This window comes from Spea bombifrons, chromosome 7 (assembly GCF_027358695.1).
Source record: "Spea bombifrons isolate aSpeBom1 chromosome 7, aSpeBom1.2.pri, whole genome shotgun sequence".
NCBI classification, from domain to species: domain Eukaryota; kingdom Metazoa; phylum Chordata; class Amphibia; order Anura; family Pelobatidae; genus Spea; species Spea bombifrons.
In genome coordinates, this window is record NC_071093.1 from 10206759 (window position 1) to 10228788 (window position 22030).

The following is a 22030-nucleotide window of genomic DNA, read 5'->3' on the forward strand; positions in this document are numbered from 1 at the left end:
ACTCATAAACTACTAAATATGAAACCAAACAATTTGTGAATTCGGGCATTCAGGAGTAAGGACAGAGTTGCAGCAGAACCAGTCCCCGTTTACGTACACTCTCTTCCTGAGAACGGGCACAAAAAGGCATGACCCCAGCACACCAGTTCTTCTTTTCTGCGTCTCTTGAGCGCTTGGTGCTTTTTAGTGGAAATGGCCTGACGATTGCAGTACAGGACATGCATTAATAAGTGAAAAAAGCTTCACTTTTAGTTTTACATACATGCTGTGGACCCCATTGTGTATGTTAACGTGGGGTATGCCTGTACTACATTTCCTGTACTATGCGCCACTACTTGCATTGTGGATTTTTACATTTAATTAAGCTATTTTTTTTTATTAATGTCTTTCTTTGATTTGTTCAGGGGGGGTTTATAATAGCTGTTAATTAATGATTTGTTATTTCTAGTAAATAGGATGATCATGTGGTTTTCTTTGATCTGCTTAGACAAACGATGATCCTTTATTTGAGAACGATGTTCACTTAGAGGAGATTCAGGGTTATGCTAACTAAACATGCACATGCATTTTGGTGGTTAGCTCTTGTTACTTGCAGTGCATGAACTACTCTTTACACGACAGATACCAGACCTTTCTGAATTATTAATTCTGGTAGAAATTCATACATCTTCATTCTGTCATTGTTCTGGCAGCCAGTGGCTACAATCTGTCTGCTTTTGTAGCAAGAAAACTAGGGGAAGTATCTTGCTCAAACTTAAATCAGCAAAATTTACTCTGACTGTGATAAAGGGCTGCTAGAACCTCGTGTAATTCAGACATTAGCAGCCATTGAGTTGGTGTATCTCCTTCCAGGGGTTTGCATATACTCAATGGTCAATGGTCTTGTGTTACTCGTGGATCTCTTGCATTAAGTAGAATGTTGAACGTAGAGACTTCCATTTTTAGCTGGAGAGTGGGCAGATAAGTCTGCATTTTTAGTATGGTTAAGAATTTGCCACCTAAAACGTGCACAGATCTGTCAAATATTCACCAAGTTAACTAAGTGGGCAAAAAATGGCACATGCACCATGTTTCCTGGACTTGGCAATGATGGTAGCGTTCAGTTCTGCTCAGAATTATCCAGCGTTCAGGGTCCACAGAAAGGTGGTCTATCTCCTGGTGTAGTTTGGAAAAAAGATCACATGCCTTGTAAGCTCTTTATGTATATAGTAGCATTTATGTATATGGTGGCACGATGCATTGTTCTGTTTGAAAAGACCGGTAAGGATGCTTTGGGGTCAAAGAGGTAGCAAGGAAGATCCCCATCCATGAAGGCCACAGAAAATATACACAGGGCATACAGTTTGTGTTTAGGCCACTTGTCCATAAACCAGTTGCCAAATGGTTTCTTCAGTTGTTTGCCCACTTGATTATATAATAATAAGTTTGCACTTGTTACTGCCAAAGACTTTTTGTCTTTTGGTATAGTGAGTAATTTGCTTAGGCTTTCAAAGTAATTGTTAATAATCTCCAAAAGCTTTGTTGAACTTTCACTTAGGAAAGCTAGCTTAATGAATATGACATTGATTTAAAATTAACAAGTAAGATGGCATTTTTACATGAAGTCCTTAATTAACCTGTAGGTCCGTGTGTGTCTGCTAGCAATCTTGTGGCATATTGTACCGCAATGATTAGTAACATTGAGACAAAATGAGACAAGGTTCCTTGAGTAATATTAATAAATGTTTTACAAGGACCGAGGCCCTAAATTAGTCCGAAATTCATTGTCTTACAGGAAAAGAGTTTAGTGTAAAAAAAACAGACTTAAAAAATGGGCAGCTGCCATTTTTTTCTGTTTAGGGTCTAAAATTATAGACTGTAGGGGTCTGCATGTGTGTTTTTTTTTCAGCACAATTTTTTCCTGTCTTGTTCATATAATTTTCATAAAGCTGAGAAAGTCATATCCACAGCCAAAATAACTTTATTGCTTGGTCAAGCTGTCTTTTGTCTTATTTTAACCCCTTAAGGACAATGGGCGGTCCCTAAACCCATTGAAAACAATGCATTTTGAGCCCGTACATGTACGGGCTTTGTCATTAAGGGGTTAAAATTAGTTGGGTGATCTGAAACATTTAAGTATAACAAATAGGCAAAAGTAGAAGAAATCAGAAAGGGGGTAAAAACTTTTTTCACAGCGCTGCATATTATTGAATAGAATTGATAGAAATAAGACTAAAAGTAAATTTACATGCAAATTGAAATATTTAATTTTTTTCAATGTGCCTTTTTCTAAAAATAGAACAAAACCTCATTAACTAAAGAATTTTTACTTTTTGCCTTCTTAAGAGCATCGAAGGTGAGTCATTGGCATTTCCTTCTCGTCAACTCTTATTAAAACACAAGTCTCAGATTTTTTTGCTGATTAAAGATCACAACGACTCTAGGTCAATAGCTCTGACTGATTTATATTCATAATCAGTGGCAGTGTAAATTGAGGCACAGTATAAAATAATAGACCATGGTGACCCAATAACAATAATGCTTGGATGGAACATTGTTTGTGAGGTGGAACTAAATAAAGGCTAAATGCTACAAGCAGTTTCTTTGATCTTACTCTGTAGAGTTTGCCATTGTAAAATAGAAAAAAGTGTCACATATATATATTACACACTGCATAATGTGATTCCCAATTAAAAGCATTTCTTCATCCAGAATAAAAGTGCTATTTGCCTCATCATACTGCAATTCACACCTAACAGCAAACAATGAGCGCTGCATGTGTACTCTACTTACTGATTGCAGTTACATAGTTACATAGTACATAAGGTTGAAAAAAGACCTAGGGCCATCAAGTTCAACCCTTCTACCTAACCTTCCTATTCTTGATCCAAAAGAAGGCAAAAAAAACCCTAATTAAGGTACTTCGAATTCTGCCATCAGGGGAAAAAATTCCTTCTTGACTCCAAGAGGCAATCGGATTTCTCCTTGGATCAAGAAGCTAAAATATTATTAATGTTATTCTATTTATAGCCCTGTATGCCATGCCTTTCTAAAAAACATCCAGACCCCTTTTGAAGACATCTAGTGTATTTGATAACACCACCTCCCTTGGCAGTTATATCCATCCCAACAATAAATGACACTTAGAAAACCTTTTTCAGGAGTCACAAGCTCCTGTGACCAATGTTGGCAAAGAAGTCCCTGAAGTCCACTTTTGACTTTTATATTTCATGAATATTTTATCTCGATAGATAGATAGATAGATAGATAGATAGACAGATGATTGTAATGCAAAACAGAAGCAAACCAGGTAATTATTACTCACCCAAAAGTAAGTCCTGGGCTATAACCTCAGTAAATGATACACATTATACCAACCCAAGTGATCAGGGCCTTTAACGACCCAAAATACCTGACAAGCAATAAAACAGTGACGGACTGAGACTGGAAAATTTCAAGAGAAAGCAGGATAGGCTGAGGAAAAGGGTCTCAGGTCAGCAGTTCTCATCCTCGTGTGATTTAAGAAGATTTCTTTGAAGAATACCATTAAGACGTGCTACTACCCCCTATACCACACCATGAATATATAAGTAAAATAGCTTCATCTTTAATAAAACTGTACAGTCAAAAGACAATTGCACCTCTGTAGACTGGAGGTAAATCATTGACTGATACATTTTTTCTTTTATTGTACTTGTCATTTAGTCAGGTCCTCAGAGAGAACCCTGTCCAAAACTTGCTGTATGGGAGTCAGTTTTAAAAAAAATAATTTATAAAAAATACTCATAATAAGCAGTGTTTGTGTTTTTTTTTCCTCTGTGGTTTTTTGTTCAGCTGTGGTATATATATATCTTGTTGGTGTAAAGGTGAACAACCTTAATAAAATCTATCCTTTGTGCTATCATACTGCTCTTGTGGCCCATAACCTGGGTCACACCGTTCTTAACCTCCCTTTGGGAGTCAATCAACTTCACAGTGTGGAAATGTTTACTGCTTCATAGCTTTTCAACAGATAAAATAGTATTACGGTATTCTACTCAATACGGAAACTTCTCTGCTGTTATTCCATGCATAGTTGACTGGAACAACTTCACAATGGGGTGGAATTTAGCTTCTATGCATTAAAACTAATCAGATTAATTCGTCTGATGTGGCCTAGCGAACAATATGCATCCCTTTTGCTTCCCCGTCATCTATCTATAGACTGCAACCATCGTATACAGTTCGATTCCAAAGATTCAAGAGCATCTTATGAATTACAGCCCTAGCAAAACAACAGTCTGACTAACAGAGGTTGCATGTGAGTTTGCCCAGAATTTAGGGATATAAATAGAATAACATTAATATTTTTGAGCTTCTTGTTCCAAGGAGAAATCCGATTGCCTCTTGGAGTCAAGAAGGAATTTTTTCCCCCCTGATGGCAGAATTCGAAGTAGCTTAATTAGGGTTTCTTTGCCTTCTTTTGGATCAAGAATAGGAAGGTTAGGTAGAAGGGTTGAACTTGATGGACTTAGGTCTTATTTCAACCTAATGAACTATGTAACAGATACTTAGCACCTCAAAAGTGTTTTCCAGATGTTCCCAAGGACAAAAGATGTGGGAAGATGTGGCTCAGGCTCATTCTTCGACTTTCAGACATGACACTGAGCCAAGAATTCTTAAGTCTACATGGCTCACCCAGCGCTAAGAACCAGCAATGACCCAGATAATGAAATTTTCAGAGAAGCCACTGTAATGAAAAGTCATTCCGCTTTGATAACAAAGGCACAGCTATCCTTTACTCTTCATAAAAAGCTACACAATATTGTATAAAAATGTATATATCTACATAGTTTTCTTGTAAATTATTTACATAAACTATGATAACTTAATTCAAGTTGTGCCATGTATTTCTTCCCCTAGACCGGGCAGGAGTAACTCATTTAAATGTGATGATTCAAATGATTAATAATGCAGACGGCATGCAGGACTGTTTGCTGTTTGAGAAGGGCCTATTGAATCAGAGAAACCAACTGTGAAAAGGTCTCTAGAAAATACATGTCTGGTTCATTGAATTTTGGAACCGCAACACATTTTTTTTTAAGACGGTCCCGTAAAGCAGAAACCTTTTCAAGGATGAGAATACATTGTATCGTATTGAAACTAGGCTTTATACTCTCAACATAACGTGAAATCGAAGATGCATTCACCACCACGCTGAGCTCCGCAATGTAAACTGATCACTTAAACCCAGTAACAGGTACTATATAGCTGAAAGTTTTCTTCGCTACACCACCGTGAGCCACTAAATAATATATTTCCATTAGGCCGATATAGAAGGATTCAATGTCTTCTACCACATATCGAATACACGTCAGTCGCTGCTTACTCATTAGTGACAGGAGGTAAGTTAGGCAAAGTCATAGACCTTTGTTCACATTTGGAACCTCTTGATAACTTTTGATGGTAATAAGTAGAAAGCTGGTTCTGAAGGTAAGCCAACCTGTGTTTAAATGGCTTTTATTTTTTTAATTAGCTAATTTTCTTGTTTTGTTACTAATAGATGTTGTTTTTGAACTAACTATTAGTGGTGTGAGGTCTAGCCTTGGATCTTTTTTTTTTAATTTAGGTCTGAATTGACTGTGGCTTGGGATAAGAAAATTAGATATTTATTCTGTGCTTCCTTGTGTTTTACCTAACCCATTGTATAACTTCTGGTCTTTTGAAGTTTCGACTTCAAAAGAACAGGCTAAATGAGAGTGTGAAGAAGGCTTTCTTAAGTTAATAAATGCTCTAGCAGCTAGAAAATTTACTGCAATATGTCCATGTCCTATTATTTTCAGACTTTTAGGGCAAATAGTACAAAAAATTAATTTTATGAAGAATAAACATTTACACTGCTTAACAGTTAGAATCCTATCCTTTAATTACACAAGCATTGGGCTAATCATTCAATTATATGAAAGAATACCATTGCATTATTTATGAAGGCTTCTGAAGTATTCTATCCTGATCCTGATATTAGGTCATTATTTGACACATTATTTTAACAAAATTAACTGATATATATATATATATATATATATATATATATATATATATATATATATATATATATATAACATAGTTGTTATTTCACATTTGTATAATTTAATGTACTGATATTTTGTTCAAATTAAGGGCCATATTCTTCTGGTTATTTTAATGATTAATTAATGAAATGTTATGACAAAACAATGGTCCACCGTTTTAAAAATGGAATAATGCTTGACCCACTTAGCACGTGTCTTGAACAAATGGTTTAACACAATATCACATCAGGGTTAATGTGCCAGCTATACATTCAGATGAAATATAATGGTCCCCCTTACAGCTTTACAAATAACCAGAAGGAATTCTAAGTTCCTGTATATTCAGCTATAATGAAGGGCAGGCATATCAGTTAGACATGTCTTTTGTAATACTTAAATAATATTTATTCCCTTTATTCTCTGACCAAGGGGAAAATCATTATGTTCACCATCAATTAAATTACTCACATAATTCATATTCTATAGTTTGGCCGTTATGTTTATGCTGTTTCCATTTAATCTTGCTATTTTTATAGAAGTTATGTTACATTGTAAAAGCAGCAAATTAAACGCTATTAGCATCTGGAAAATCTAGTATAATAGTTCAGAATCAGAATTTAAAAAATATACACAGCAAGTAAAATATTATAACAATTAGTCATATAATATTTATTATTGTTATTGGACAAATTATTCTCCTTGATATATTATCAAAAAGGTGTTTGGGTTCAAAGAGCTGAATTTAGTAATTTAGAAAGTAATAAAAAGAGGAGATTGTCCTTTTAGAAAGGCTGCCTTCTGGAGAAAATATAATAATGCTAAGGTTTTACTGAAAAAAATGTATGTCGACCTATGGGGCAATTGTTCATAAAAAAGAATGGGATGCCATAGAGAATCCTTCTCTATGTTTGGGATGCACTCAGAGCATAACAAAGTGTGGGACCATACAACTAATAATAAACAGCGTTAAAGGCGCTAATGAAAGTTGAAAATCAATATGTAGCAACGCATATACCCTACCATACTTTGGTAATAAACAGTATTGTGATATCTACTGATCTATATGTTTTGTGGCTTTTGGCTAGCACAATGTTTAAGTCGTTTTTGGAGAAACTACATATTACATTACATGACAACATATAATATTAAAAAGAAATTTACAAATTTTGTTACATCTATCTATCACACCTGCCATTGGTCATGTATCTCTCGATCAGTTTATCAAAAATATCTATATTCTGAGATATAGATACATGCTTTATTGTCAAATCATCTCATTTCCCTTGAGATGCTTTCTTGATGTCACTAGAAGTCTACACATTTGATCTTGAAGTTGTATGCCCAGGAACTTTCAGAAGAAATTCAATTTGAACGTCAGCACTCTCAACCTATGTGACCTTTAGAATGAAAACTTACTTCCAAGCTTCAAAAATGCTGTGAATCATAAAAAAAACCTTCAGTACTTTGTGTGTCTACTTATTTTTTTTTCATTGACCTTAAAAAAGTTATCTTTTAATGTTTAACTCTAGAAATCTGTGGATCTCAGAACAAGCCCAAAAGTCCAGGGTTCATTGAAATATTCTGATCTTAATATCTACATCAACTAACAGCTCAATATCTTCACTCAAGGTTCTGAATCATCTTTGAAATATAGACAGTGTTTGTCTGTAGCAGAAGTCTGCAGCTTCACGGAAACAATTCCAGGAAAGTCCTTAAAGCTACCAAGAACGTCTCAACAAGACACTAAGAAAAACAGAATAATTCAAGAATTTAGCAGGAAAAAAGGCACAAAAACTCTCTATGTGGCCCTTTATATGTTTTACAGCCTAAGTAAATTTTGGACTACTACTAACATTGTCTATATTGACCATAGCTTTACAAAAAATGAGTAACGCTCCAATGGTCAAAGACAGTAGGACCTCACAGTCACCCATGTTGCAAACGCATTATCAAGGAGGCAATGTGGTGGTAAAAGAGGATCTACAGGCTTCCCGAAAGATCGAACACTTCTCTATACCCATGGACAACCTCAAATTGATGTTTGAAAAGCCAAGCCGTATTGTGGTAGTGCCACGGAGAAGCAGCAAGAAAAAGGTAAGGTCAATTTAGGTTTACCATCCGTATATAAGATTGAACCATTGTTCATAATACAGTATGCCATGTTTGGCTGGCAAGACAACCTGACCATTCTTCTATTAAGTAATAGTAATAAAGTCATAGTAATAAAGTCATAGTTGAGTAATAAAGTTCTTGCTTGCACTATGCATGAAAGATATGTTGTCCTGTAATTGTGAGTATCTTGGATGAGAGACAGCTAGGCTCATTAGACTGAAAACAACATTTACATTGCAATTTTGCATGGTAACAGTAATTTAGGTTGCAAAAAAGCACAAGTCCACCATTGAAGTGTATGAAAGCTGAAGTGTATGGGACAGGGCATATAACCGCATGTGCTGAGCCTCTCAGGATATTTCTGGATCATCCATTTCAACTTACATTTTGTAATAGTGTAAACGCAAAACACATATTATAAATGACAAAGATATGTCAGCCAACAGATGTCAAGAAATAAAGTTTAAATATAAATTTAACAAAAAGCTTATATTTTCTTCAGGAAACAGGTCAAGTAGTCAAGGTGATTACCGTATCAGCTAATTAATATTAAAGTGCAAGCCTTCAAAGCAACTCAGGTGTCTTCTTCAGGCACATGAATTATTAGTCTCTTTTCCCTGCACATGGACACTTGTATACGCCACTAGTATCATATTTGTGGTAATAACATTAAATTCCTTTATCCAACATGCTTCTTTGAAAGTTAATGACATTCTTTATGGAAATAGTATTTCAACAACCTGGAAAATAAATTGAAATACATGATGATATATATATATATATATATATATATATATATATATTATCTAAAATATGCCTGACCCTATGTTACTTTTCTCAAAGCAACCAATCCACAAGGACATTTCAAATGTACAAAGGAAAAGGAAAAATCAAAGGAAAAAAAGGAGAATAAATTAAATAATAAATGTAGAAACCTTTTGTTGACCCTTGGCTTGACCATTGATATAAGCTTAGAATGTTGCCTCTGTATGTGATTTTGACCTTCACTGGAGTCCTTATTTGGTTGCATTACTCTTTCTAAGTAAATATAGTTTTTTTGCACTATAGTACCCAGCAATTAGCTGATATATCTGATACAGCTATAATTTATTTCATTGAACTGAAACTTAGCCAACTATGAAATTGGATCATTTGACTAGATGTTACTCCATGTTCACATGTAATCATGTGTATATGAAGGCTGCACATGGATCTTAAGAAATGATCTCAGCTTTTCTGTTGTAAATCACACCAGTTTCTTTTCGGCTCTACTTTTGTGTATTTGCATATCCTATTTTCTTCGGCAAAAACTGTAAACAGAACAAGATGTACATGTGCTTGAACCGCTGGCATACATAGGTAGTCGGTTCGTTTATACCTTTCCAGTGAAGTAATAGACACTTTGTGTGCTCTGATGCATAAGCTCTTTGTTATTAAGAGGAAACTGAGAGTTTTCTTTCACTACACTATTTACCCGGAAACTCTTTGGATTTAACACTAGACTAGGGTGAATGAGGAATGGTCATAAAGCTGGAAAGGGCAAAAGATCTTCACTTCTATTATATCACAGATCAGTAATCCTTTTTGATGCGTATATTTTTTATATATTTTTCTTCATAATTTTGGAATTGATAGCCTCTTAATTATTCAGGCTTTTGAAGTGTGCTTTGGAACGTTGACTTGTCTTTGTAATTTGAAACCAACGAGTAAACGGAAAACATTTATCCTTTTGAAAATACTAAATGAAACACGTTTTATACTCTGTTAGTTCATTTCACGGTGATGCAAACTCATATGTCAAGAATGAAATTGACTTGCAGCTAATGGTGTAAAAAATAAAAATTACAAGATTATATTCCAAGGTTTGTGAGCATGCCATTCAAGAATGAATATCGCTTTATGTATATGGGGAATATCACATCATTTGCAAATTGCATTCATGCTCCTAATATTGTAATTATTAATATTTTCTTGGAATTTCCCAACAGTTTTTTGCAGAGATGGAGCAGATGGCCCATGAGAGCTTCATCGGCCCATGTCTTTGTTTACAGTCACCTCAATTACCAGGACATATGTCTTTTTATGGCTTTTCAAATAAAAGTGTAATGAGATATGTTTTATTCCCTTACCATATGTTGTGTGAGCTTAAGGGCCCTTGTGTTAGGTCAGCTAAGATTAATGTTATTGTTTGACATTATTTTTATTAGTAATAATGTTTATAAAAGATATAATGGGGAGAAAAATTGTTATTTTATACTGTGCAGGTACAACAGAAGTTTATTGAGTCAATTCATTAAATGTTGAGTCAGCAGTCAAGTTAACACACCAAAAAAGAGTAAAAAAAATTAACATTTATTGCTCTCCAGTGGCAGATCAAGGTCAGGTTGGGCCCTGGGGCAACACTATTGCAAGATGCCCCCTCCATATAGTATATGAGTGTATTAGCAAGCCATTGACTGCCCCTAAACATGTTGACTGCCATAAACACAGATCCCAGCTCCTAAAGAAAAAGCTTTTGCAGGTAGATCCTGTCACGTGACAGGAAGTAGGAAGCTGACTCTACCACCACTGATTCTCACTGTGTCTCTGCAAATACACCCGCTGCAGGAGAGGGGCCCCTACACCTAATGGGCCTCCATCTGACCCCCCACATCCATTGCCCCATTTGCCCCATTAATCCACACCTGCAGTTGATATGAGTGCTTGTTACATTGAACTTGCTTTATAGGCATGTGAGTTTAAACATCTCCATTCAATAAATAGAATAAAAATATAAAAGGAAGAAACAGGAGTCCCTTTTTTAAAATCACTTTTTCTGGGGTACTCTTTTATTTACTTAGCCTTTTTGTAAGGGGGCTTCCCATCCATTTTCCCCTTGCCTTCTTACAAACACTCTTCACGGCCTAATGAATCCAGAGAAGGGGCTACCAAGTGTGTGGTCTCGCTGGCAGTAGTAAATATGCAAGTTGTATATATATTATTTAGTGTGTCAGGGAATCTGTCTCCACACTGCCTGTCTCCTGCGGGTCTAGCAAGACATAGCTATGAGGACATAGACCTTTTATTTTAAGTTTGATTTTTAGTCCACAGTCATGGTGAGAAACTAAAGGGGAGATCTGCTAGTTGTTGGGATCACTTGTCGATGGTCGTTGAGAATGGGAAGTTTGATTTGCTCGCACATTTCGCAGTACTTCAGTGTCTGCTGGCTTTGAATGCTTCTAACTCTCTCCGCTCACTTACTCTCTACTCACTGTGATGGATTGGCCTGTTGCGCGCATCCACTGTGCATGGCCTATGCGCCCCATAACTGCTGGGAAAGTCAGTATGTCATTATGGAGTCAAATGCAATACAGCTACAAAACGAAAACAGCTTTAGAAAACAAGTACTGTATTTGAGTAAATTACTTCCAGCCATACTGAAATATTCATGTGTGGTTTAAAACATCACTAAGAATTTGCAAATACCTTCCTGACTTACAAGGGGACCCACAGGATCTTTTCAAGGAGGGGCAAAATAACTTCCCCACCTTTCTCCTCTACCTTTGTTGGCTCAGTAGAGGGATTTTCTAAATGTATTACTCATTATTAGGGACATTATATGACCATGGTAGTTGTAGCTAACAGACAAGTATGTGTCTGTGCAAAATGAGACATTTAATATACAATAGCAGGGGTACAAGAAATTGCAGTTAACAAAAAAAGTTAGTGTAAAGCGTAGGCCACCACAACCCCAATCTACAACTACAATTCCGATGAAGTTCAGCCAGCAGATATTATTGTAGATGCAGTCAACACAAAGTTTGTGTTTGTACTGTAGACTTAGTGTACCCCCTCCAAGCTACATTTACAGGCTATCATTCCCATAATAATCAATTGGCAATGTTGCTGCTTAACAGCATGGGAGTTGAGGTCAAGAAAAGTTAATGTTGTATAGTGTAGTGTAGCTCTGTGATGCACAGTAAATAGTCTGAGCAATTATAAAAAGAGGGTAATTAGAAGGAAGAAATAAGTGACATAAAGGTTTGGAGACAAAATAGGACAGTTGGAAGTTTTGTAGCAGTTATGGTTAACATTTGGCACTCAAATTTCTGTTATTTCACTTCTTATGATGTCCAGTCATGAGAATCTTGAGATGTGCATTTCAAAGCAGCTGCTGTACCAATCCATAATTCTATAAAAGTGAACCTTTGGCACTCCAGTTGTCGAGTACTCACTTACCCATGATGCTTAACATACTGGACTGGCTGAGGGTCGTTGAAAATGTAGTCTCAACAGTTGGAGTATTAGCTAACCCTATCTTGTGTCTGCAGTATACAAACTGTGCTCTGCTTATGCGGGGACTCTGTGCCTGTGAACGAGCAGCTGGGAGAGTGAAAGGAAGGAGACCAGCTACAGGGAGAGGAAGAGAGCAGACCAAACCACTTTGACAGCAGAGGGTGTACAGAAATAAATAAAAGCTTTATGTTTTTCTGCTCTCTATGTCTGGTTAACTTACTCTAAACAGCCTTGTTTATTAAATTATTTTAATACTGATGCTCCATAGGATTGATTTTGACTTTGTCACCACAATCCTGGGGTCATTTTGTAATATTTCTGCTCAGGAAACCGGCCAACTACTTCTTATGTTTGATATAGAAAAAAATATTCTACATGTCAGATTGTCATGACACCTAGAATATAGCTAACTATACACATTATTGATGCTACAACTATCATAGTTAGCTAACCTATAGCAATAAGGATGTAGCATTTAAACGGTGACAAAGAAGCCAAAGTTATATACACTGGAATAATGTAATCATTGAATCATTTTAGTTAAACACTGATTTAAAAAAAATGTTCTCAAACTTCTCAAACCAAACCGAAGAACTAATTTCATGCTGGGTTTGAAACAAATAATTCAAAGAACTCATTAAAGCAATTCATTTAAATAATCTGGTATATGTTCATTAAACTGTGTCCTTTTTTTTTTGAAAGGCACATGAACCGCTGCCAAATATTAAATGAAGGAAACAGATGTTTAATGTAAAAGGTTAGACCTTCATTAAAATTGTTTAAACAAGCAGTAACTTTTTCCAGTAACTCTTTAGAGAACATTTAAATGAATCAAGGAAAGGCGTGTAGTGGGAAAAATACAAACTTCCTGTTCATAAATCAAAATTAAACATGGGGTTTTTTTTGGTTGTTTGAACAGTTGCGAGAGTGATTCGGTAATATAAACCAAACAGTTTTAAATTCTTAGAGGGATTACAAGTTTAAAAAGCTAGGTATTATATTGGTTTGTTTACAAGGATACTATTATTATAAGAGTAAGAACAGTAATATTAACTAATTTTACCGGTGCCCTGGCAGAACTTAACAAAAATAATTACACTTTGATATCTATGCACCTTGATAATAAATTACTGATATACTCTTATAAAAAAGTTTCTAAGATTTCAGCATGTTAAGCAATCCTGAAAACGTAAAATTATATATATATATATATATATATATATATATATATATATATATATATATATATATACATATATATATATACACACACACACACACAGTATATGGACAAAAGTATTGGGACACCTGACCATTTCAATCATCCAGTAGAGCATTTGTGAGGTCAGGCACTGATGTTGGAAGAGATGGCCTGGCTTGCAATCTCCGTTCCAGTTCATCCCAAAGTTGTTTGATGGGATTGAGATCAGGGCCCCATACAGGCTAGTCACATTCTTCCACACCAAACTCATCCAACCATGTTCACACAATGTTGGAAGCATAGCATTGCCCACAATGTCTCTGTATGCAGAAGTGGGCAGCCATATGAGCTTGGCCATCTGGCAAATGGGGCAACAGCGCCCCATACCCACCCAATCTGCTGCACCAGTGGCAGATCGGGTGCTGCACTATTTGGCTGCTGGCTGGATATCCCAGGCCACATGCTATGTGAGCATATAAATATAGTGTGAGGGCATGCAGCCATCATCTGCCCTTACTTCAACAGGAGGCTGCTGGCCTTAAAGTGCCAGGGCCACCCTGCTGCTCAGCCCTACTTGAGAGTGGCAACATGGAGTTTACCCTTAGTAGCACATAATGAAGTAGACGATTTAAAATGAAAAGTATTCATGTACCCCTGCACATTATCAGAACATATTTGTGTTATACAACTGATGGATAAAGCATTTAGTTTTTTTTATAACATAAGAAAACACACATTATCAGTTTCATGCCTTTCTGCTTTCATACCCTCTCCTCCTCCAAATATGTCATATGTCAGCCGTTTATAAGATTAATCACCGATATCAGGCCATAGAACTGCCCCAACTTGCTGAGTGTTGCAACATTCTACACATTGATTAAAATTACTAAACCAACTCTGACAGATATCTTTCGAAATAGGGATCATTGAAAATATTGATCTTTTTTTCAAATAAATTAGCTAATTTCATGTTCAGACGAGAGATAAATTGTAAAGTATTTCAACTAAAATCTAACCTGATGACCCATGTTAATGGAAAGTACCATACTAAAATGAATAAAATGACAATACATAATTAACCATTAAATGTACATGACAAATAATAAAACTGCAGCCATTTGTGTGTAATTATGTTTACTTACCTTATATATATCATTGGTTATTTCTTGCTATAAAGCCCTTGTTATATGGAAGCAAATGTTCTTTAAATGCATATAACTGCCATTTAAAATGTACAAGTCATATCATAAACTCTGTGTCACACACCTGTTACCCAAAACCAGTTCAGCCCAATCTTCACCCTGAGAGATAACGAATGGGGAGACCACCAAAGGGGCACACAGGGCAGAAGAGACACCAGGCAGAGAGCAGACAGGGTATAGGCAATATATAGACAGTCTCTGAGGAGAAATAATGGCAGTAGTGTGGATAATTATAGTAGGGCTGGATCTGCAAAATGGAGCATCGGAAGCAAGCCAAATTTGGTACAAGTAGAAGGTAGTCATACATGCCAGGTCGGTACACAGGATAACACAATATAGGAGAGAACTGCTTAGAACATCTAAACATGTAGAACACACAAGGTTAACTGCAAGCAGGACTTCTGAACATTTAAATCTGGAGCCTGTCAGTCTCCAGAACGGAGGCGCCCCCTCCTGTGAGTAACTCGCTCGCTGCCAGGAGATAGGAGGCGTGGAGCAGAGACTCCTGGTCTGCTGAGTTGCTGCAAGCGGGAGCGGCGACGTCCAGACGAAGATTCCCCGGGTGGCAGGTAAGTCGTGACGCTCTGCACTTGGGTTTATTGGGATATGTGTCAGACAAGGCCAGACTTGGTGTTACAAGGTAGCCTTTGTACCTTAAAGCCAGGGGCCGTCAATGACATAAGTGTGGCCAACAGCTGGATATGATTGATCCCACGATATGCTTTTTAACTCACGCAGTGTGTGGCCATGCATAACCAGCAAGTGACCACATGCTGTAGCACCCAATCTGCTGCTCGAGGTGAGTATGGAGTGGTGTTGGCCAGAGGCCCAACAAGCATGTGCCCAGTTGGCCTTTCATAATGTAAAGCAAAGTCAGTGAGATTAAACTGCAAACTCTCCTACCAAATTCCACACCAGCGAATAAACCTCATACAGGTACTGCAAACCTCAAATGGACCATGGCTTGGTTTGTATGTTATGTAAAAACTTGTTAAATATATAACACCAATAGCCAACTGTATAGAACACATAGCAGTCACCCAAAAGAAATGGCAATGCTCATGTTCTTCCTATTTGTTCTGTCTTTAATTTAGAAAATTAAAGACAGAACAAATCGCTGTCCAAAAAATCCCCATGTTCAGGTTTTTTTAATTTGTATTATAATTTTGTATGGAGCAGGGCCAGATTGGTGATCACAGGACGCCCCTGGCACTTTAAGACCATTGGCCGCCTGATGACGTAGGTGCAGCTGGACATTTAGGGCCACCCACTACATTTTTACATTCAGTAGAGTGCAGCCACTGGCCATACGTTAAACATGGGCGCTGATGGCGCTGATGGCCAGCTGCTAAATGAGCGTTTGTCTGGCCAGTATCGGTATAGATATTTTGCAATAGACACCAAAACTTAGTGTATATCGGGGACTTTCTTTAAGCAGTTATTTTGACACTTAGAAAATAACCAACTATTTATCCTTACAAACTTTGTTCCAAATCCACAAACTGTCAACCAATGTATATATATCTAGGCTTTTATATACTAATTCTTAGACTGAAGTCTATGTGGCTGCCAGTGGCTTTATCAACTCAATGTGTACTTTATTGATGAAACATGTCTAATAGAAAGAAATTTACTCTCCTATAAAAGTAAATAATTCCACCATAGGAAATTAATTATATTTACTAATGAATTCTTAGACTTCCATGGCCATTTTGTAATTTGTGAAGGTTCAGTTCCTGACTCCATTTTTATAACATCAGTTAAATCTAATTATCGCATTATCTGCCTGAAATATATTTGCTCAATGGTTATAAAAACTGAGACCCAGCAGTACATAGCAAGTCAAGAAGTGAAAACGTGTTTATTTATAGCATTGCTGATGTTTCAACAAACGTATGGTGTCGCTAATCATTTCTTCTTAAAAAAAAAAGTCAAAAAACCCTTTTAACAAAAAAGAAATCTTTGTAGCATAGCCAACCATTTAACTCCAAATGCAAAACAATTTAGTTAAGTAAATGCATTGATCAAGGTTAAACACGTAAACAAACATTTTTCTTTAATATTGTTGGCTCCACATTTACCGAGCGTATTTACTTCCTTGTTCCTCACTCCTACCCTCTATGTATTTCCTTATTTGTTAGAAATATATCTATACATTACTTATATGCATATGATATATATATATAATTATAGAACATTTATAAATATATGTATACATATGAAGATTTTGACATAGGTATAATTCAAAGAAACCACATCCTAACTTTTAGTATAACAGGTCTGGGATGATAAATCCTAAATAAAAGGCAACAAAACCCCTTAAAAAATGAAGAATACTAATAAATGGTTATAAAATAAATCTTATTGGGTTGTTCAGTTGTCTGAAAGAAATCTCTTCCAATCAACAGATATCTTTGACTGGAACAAAGGGATAGAACAGAAGTGTGTATACTTGTAAAGGATTTAAATCAGTCCTGGCACTTTAAGGCCAGCTGGCTATAAATAACGTGTGTGGTGTATTCCTACCATGAAGCTTTGTGTAATCCGGCCAAATCTGCCCAGTTTGCATTATGACCAGTCTATGCCTCATCATGCCATCATGTCACTTGTCCTTACGATTGTCTTCCTGCACCATGAGCTGAAATTTTGACATTCGCAATGAGCAACATATAACAAAAACAATGGGATTTTGCAATCTAGAAATGATAATCATAAGCATGAGTGAAAGGCATAGACAATACACAAAAGCACATCATCAAAACTTTGTGTGAACTGGAACAGGTGGAATCCCATCAATGATTTGATTCTTTAGAGACAATAGTGGGTTTTTTATCTGCTATGGATAGATCCATCTGTTATGGATAGACTGCTTAATGCTGGATACAGATACAAGCTGAAAGCAGATTGGAGGAAAGAAAACTCTGAAAAGCAATGTCGAACATTTGAAGAGCAGTGTGTTTTTATCACAGTATATCGTGTTTCTTTCATCAATATCTCATTGGCCTTTAAACCACAATCGAGTCCTAATTTAATCTTAAGTATCAGGTTTGTACTTGCTGGGAGGAAGAGCCTCATGAACCAGTTTCTTCCAATTTCCTGAGGGTTTTCCAAACTCCAGCAAGGTTCGTCACACAAAAAATTGAAATCTGTAGATTTTGTTCACTTTCTTTGTTCTCCAGCGAGGCTTTGTCATACAACATGTATTACTCTTTAAAATGAGAATAATAGCAGTCTGTTCGACTCCGCTGCACACTGACTCGTACGTTCCAGTGCTAGCAATGTTGAATGCTTGTCCTCATTTACTGAGCAGTTTTTTTTTTGTTTTTGTTTTTTTTTAAAGACAACCATGTTCAATTTTATGTTCAGTATATATAAAAGTCCAAGTTTAGAGGTGTTCCAATGCATAGATACATGTATGTAAGGTTATTTTAAGTTTTAATGTAATTATCTATTTCATAGCATAGAGGAAGCCGCTATTTATTTGAAACCACACATTTTCTGAACCGAGAAAATGATTTCAATTCTGTTTGTATTCTGATGCACTGAAAACACCAAATTGTAATTCAAGAATAAAAGATAGAAAAAAAGAAGGAATTTGTTTCAGAAAACAAATAAGCCAAAAACGAAACAAAAAATGTATCCAAAGTGTATCCAAAGTGATTTTGGGCATGGTGCACAGCTCTAGTATTTAGTTAAAACTATGTACCATTCCGTAGAGTAGGTGAACAGACCCTTAAAGGAGAACATCATTTACAAAAATGTAATTTACCGTGGCATGAAATAGTTCTCGAACAAAACCAGCCATTTTGGATGATTGAAAACCTCTGCAAACCAACAGTCCTGCACTTCATTGGTTGTGTGGTCTCTTACACGGTAGGATTTCCAAATGACCCACAGAAACGTATGTGTCAGGACCTCTTGCTTAATGCACTAGCTCCATGGGCAATCTTTGGTAATGTTTATGTTGATGAAATTACCATAACCAATGGAAGCTTCTCATTACTCACGTACATGGACACTACCTCATATACATGAACAAACATCCCTTTCACAAAAAAATATTGCAAAAATTCACTTTCTCTGAATTTAAATCTTTCCAGGCCAATAAATATAGATACAGGTGAAACCCTTACGAAAAAAGACTTCATTAAACTGATGACATGTATTATGCATGTATGTGAGATAGCTTTGTAAATGCTGTCTTTTCACATTCTCTCTTATTTCTAGCATAATTAGCTCCTTAACAGAGATATCATTTACACCTAAGTTACACGGGTTTATTGCCAATGCCAAGAAACACATCTATTTTAAGAGCATTTGTTACTCTTAAATATAGCAGTAGCTTGTGATGGACACACCATCAGAAACTATTTCCTAGGACAGGAACCAGGGACCCCGAATACCTAGAATGGAAAATTAGCGACTATAGCATATTACCTCAGGAACTCAGTTTAATGGGAAACACACCCGCATTTAAACAGTACAAGGGGGTAATTTACATACAATAGTCACAGCCAGACACACATGGCTCAGTATTTGCACTTGGCCCACCTCAGCCCAGTAGGGGTTCACTATTGCATTCTGTGGGGAAGATGGTAAAAACGGGCGTTTCCCTGACTTCTGTTAAAACTGGTTGGTCTTGGTAGAAATACTGACCATAGAGGTCTCTGCACTGTAAGTCCTGACCCGGTGAAGAGTAACATACTACACATAAAACCCCCTCCCAAAATGCAGGTACCCCAAATCTGTGTCTGAGCTTCATAGTCTATAGAGTCTCTGGTAATCGGGGAAACATGGCACTCTGTACCAGGGGAAAGAAGTAGTCTCAATGGATCCCCTATACCCACCTCCCCACAAACAGAACCCGTTCCAAGGACAGGGCCCATAGTCTGTAGGGATGTGGCTGGCCCCCAAGCCCCTTCAGGACCCGAGGGCACAGAGGCTTAAATGACATAGCTAATCAACTTTTGGTTCCGATTAAGAATTGGAAAAACATGTTGCATCAAGGTTTGAGAGAATATCAATGTGCTGATAATTGGGTAAAAGTAACATTTGGGCTTTGGGCTATCTTGAAACACACACAGTAGATGGAAGTAATGTGATTCATCTGACATTATGAACTCAATTCAATTTGTTGGTCTTCATTTTACATATATTGTTTGGTCAAAACAAGATTTACACGTGGTTCTAGGCAGAAGCATAAGGGAGACAATAACAGTCACCTTTTAAGCCTTTGCATACCACATGGTTACACAGTACAACCTTAGCGGCAGATAGCGGTAGAAGAGATACATGTATCAACATGTGCTGTTTACCATTGTTCCCTCTATACCACTAAGCAAAGGAGAACCATATTATATTATTACCCATAAAGGTCAACCATTCAATCATATGGTAATAAAAGCCATCTCATAAAAGTATATTAATGTACTGTGCCAAGAAAAGCAAACAGTGGAATCGTGTAGCAAAGTCTGATTAATTTTCCATGCCTGATTATGAATTTTCAATCATTTGTGGCTTAAACTAAACATTATTTTGTCTTTGTTCCTCATTTTCCATCTTCCATTATCAAGAAATGTCAACAGACTCTTCAGTGATAGCAGTGGGCCGCATGGCCGATCCCTTGGGGAGGTCTGGTATGGGCAATGGGACCTTTAATCCATGGAATTGAGATCTGAAGGAAGGCAGTAACATTATTTAACTGTGTACATCCATATGCATTCACCTGCACACATCAAAAAGTTAGCACCAGGAAACACACACTGTGTGTAGAGGTAATCATGTGGAACTTGATTAGTTTGTATAATTCCATTTAATTACCGTCATCCATGCAGTAAGGAATTGAAGAACTATCTCTTTTTAATCAGCACTAAAGTTCAGATCTTAATTTGGGATGTGCGAGTCTAGGATGTCTTGGTAAATACTTGGAACAGAAGGTGAGCATTATTAGTTTTTTTCAGTGTCATTACCAAAAGTACATGTATTTAATTACTACAATCATTTTGTTACTTAGCTAATATGCTTTTAAGATTGTAAGTCACCTTGCACAAAATATGCATCAAAGTCCTAACAATCTGTTTCAGCAAATAGGCATACAAATTATATACACATATTCTAAAAATATTCACATTCAATGTCTAATGAAATGAGCCAAATGCCATTTCTTTAAAAAGACAGAGAAGAATATGTGAAATATTTGCATTTTACAGTTTGTAGGAGGTGTTAAAAAAAAATGTGCCCAGCAGGCAAACGGTAAGCATCAACAGATACTTCAGTTCAAGTAACTTCACAAAATAAGGAAATACATTAGTAAACAGCAGATAACAATCTGTTTTCTTGCCCCCACAGTGAATCTTTTTCTCAGCAAAAACAAAAAAGATGCATTACGCCGCTATCCAACTTAACTATTTTTACCATAATGGTAGCACTGGGCTAACAACTCGCATATCCTTACCTGCAAAATGCCTTAAATGTCTTTAAAAAAAGTATAATAATCTTATTAACTTTCCAGTTTTTTGTCTAGATCACCAGTTACTAGGGAAGTAAGCAAAGACAAATATGAAAACAAAATTAAATGTTCTGTAATGTCATGGTTTCATGCAGCAGTTACACGCTTTAATGTACCATTAAATATAGACAAGCATAACTCCTTAAAATGGAAGAACAGCTTGTGGATAGTCTCTATGGTGAGCTGTCTGTACAAGACACCTAAAGACTCCACAGGGCCCCAGAAGATGCATATAGGACAGAGCCAGGCTGAGTGAATGAACTGATGCAGTTGCTATCCACCCATGAGGTTCTTGGTTCTTGTCTTGCATCGTGTCAGCAAATGAGATCTAGACCAGAAAAAAACAAAACATTATTATTCTATTTACAAAATATTTTATTTTATATATTTTATATTTATTTTATGTATACAAAGACAAAAAATAGTTGGCCAAATTATGAGAAGAGCTATTAGAGAAATTGTCTAAATTATGTGTCTTTGATACATTCCGAGTTACTTGGTATATATATAGTCTTCCCTGCAACAGTTACCTTATTTTAAGTAGTAGACCCAATAAACGTCCTGACCAGGCTTTCAGTTATATGATGCTTTGAGAGACTTTCCCTGCTCACTCCCCACACTGAGCTGATCATTATGGCAATGTGAATGAAGTCTCCTCTTTTGTGGTCAGAGTGTCTGTCTGGGTGATTAAGAATAAGCCATT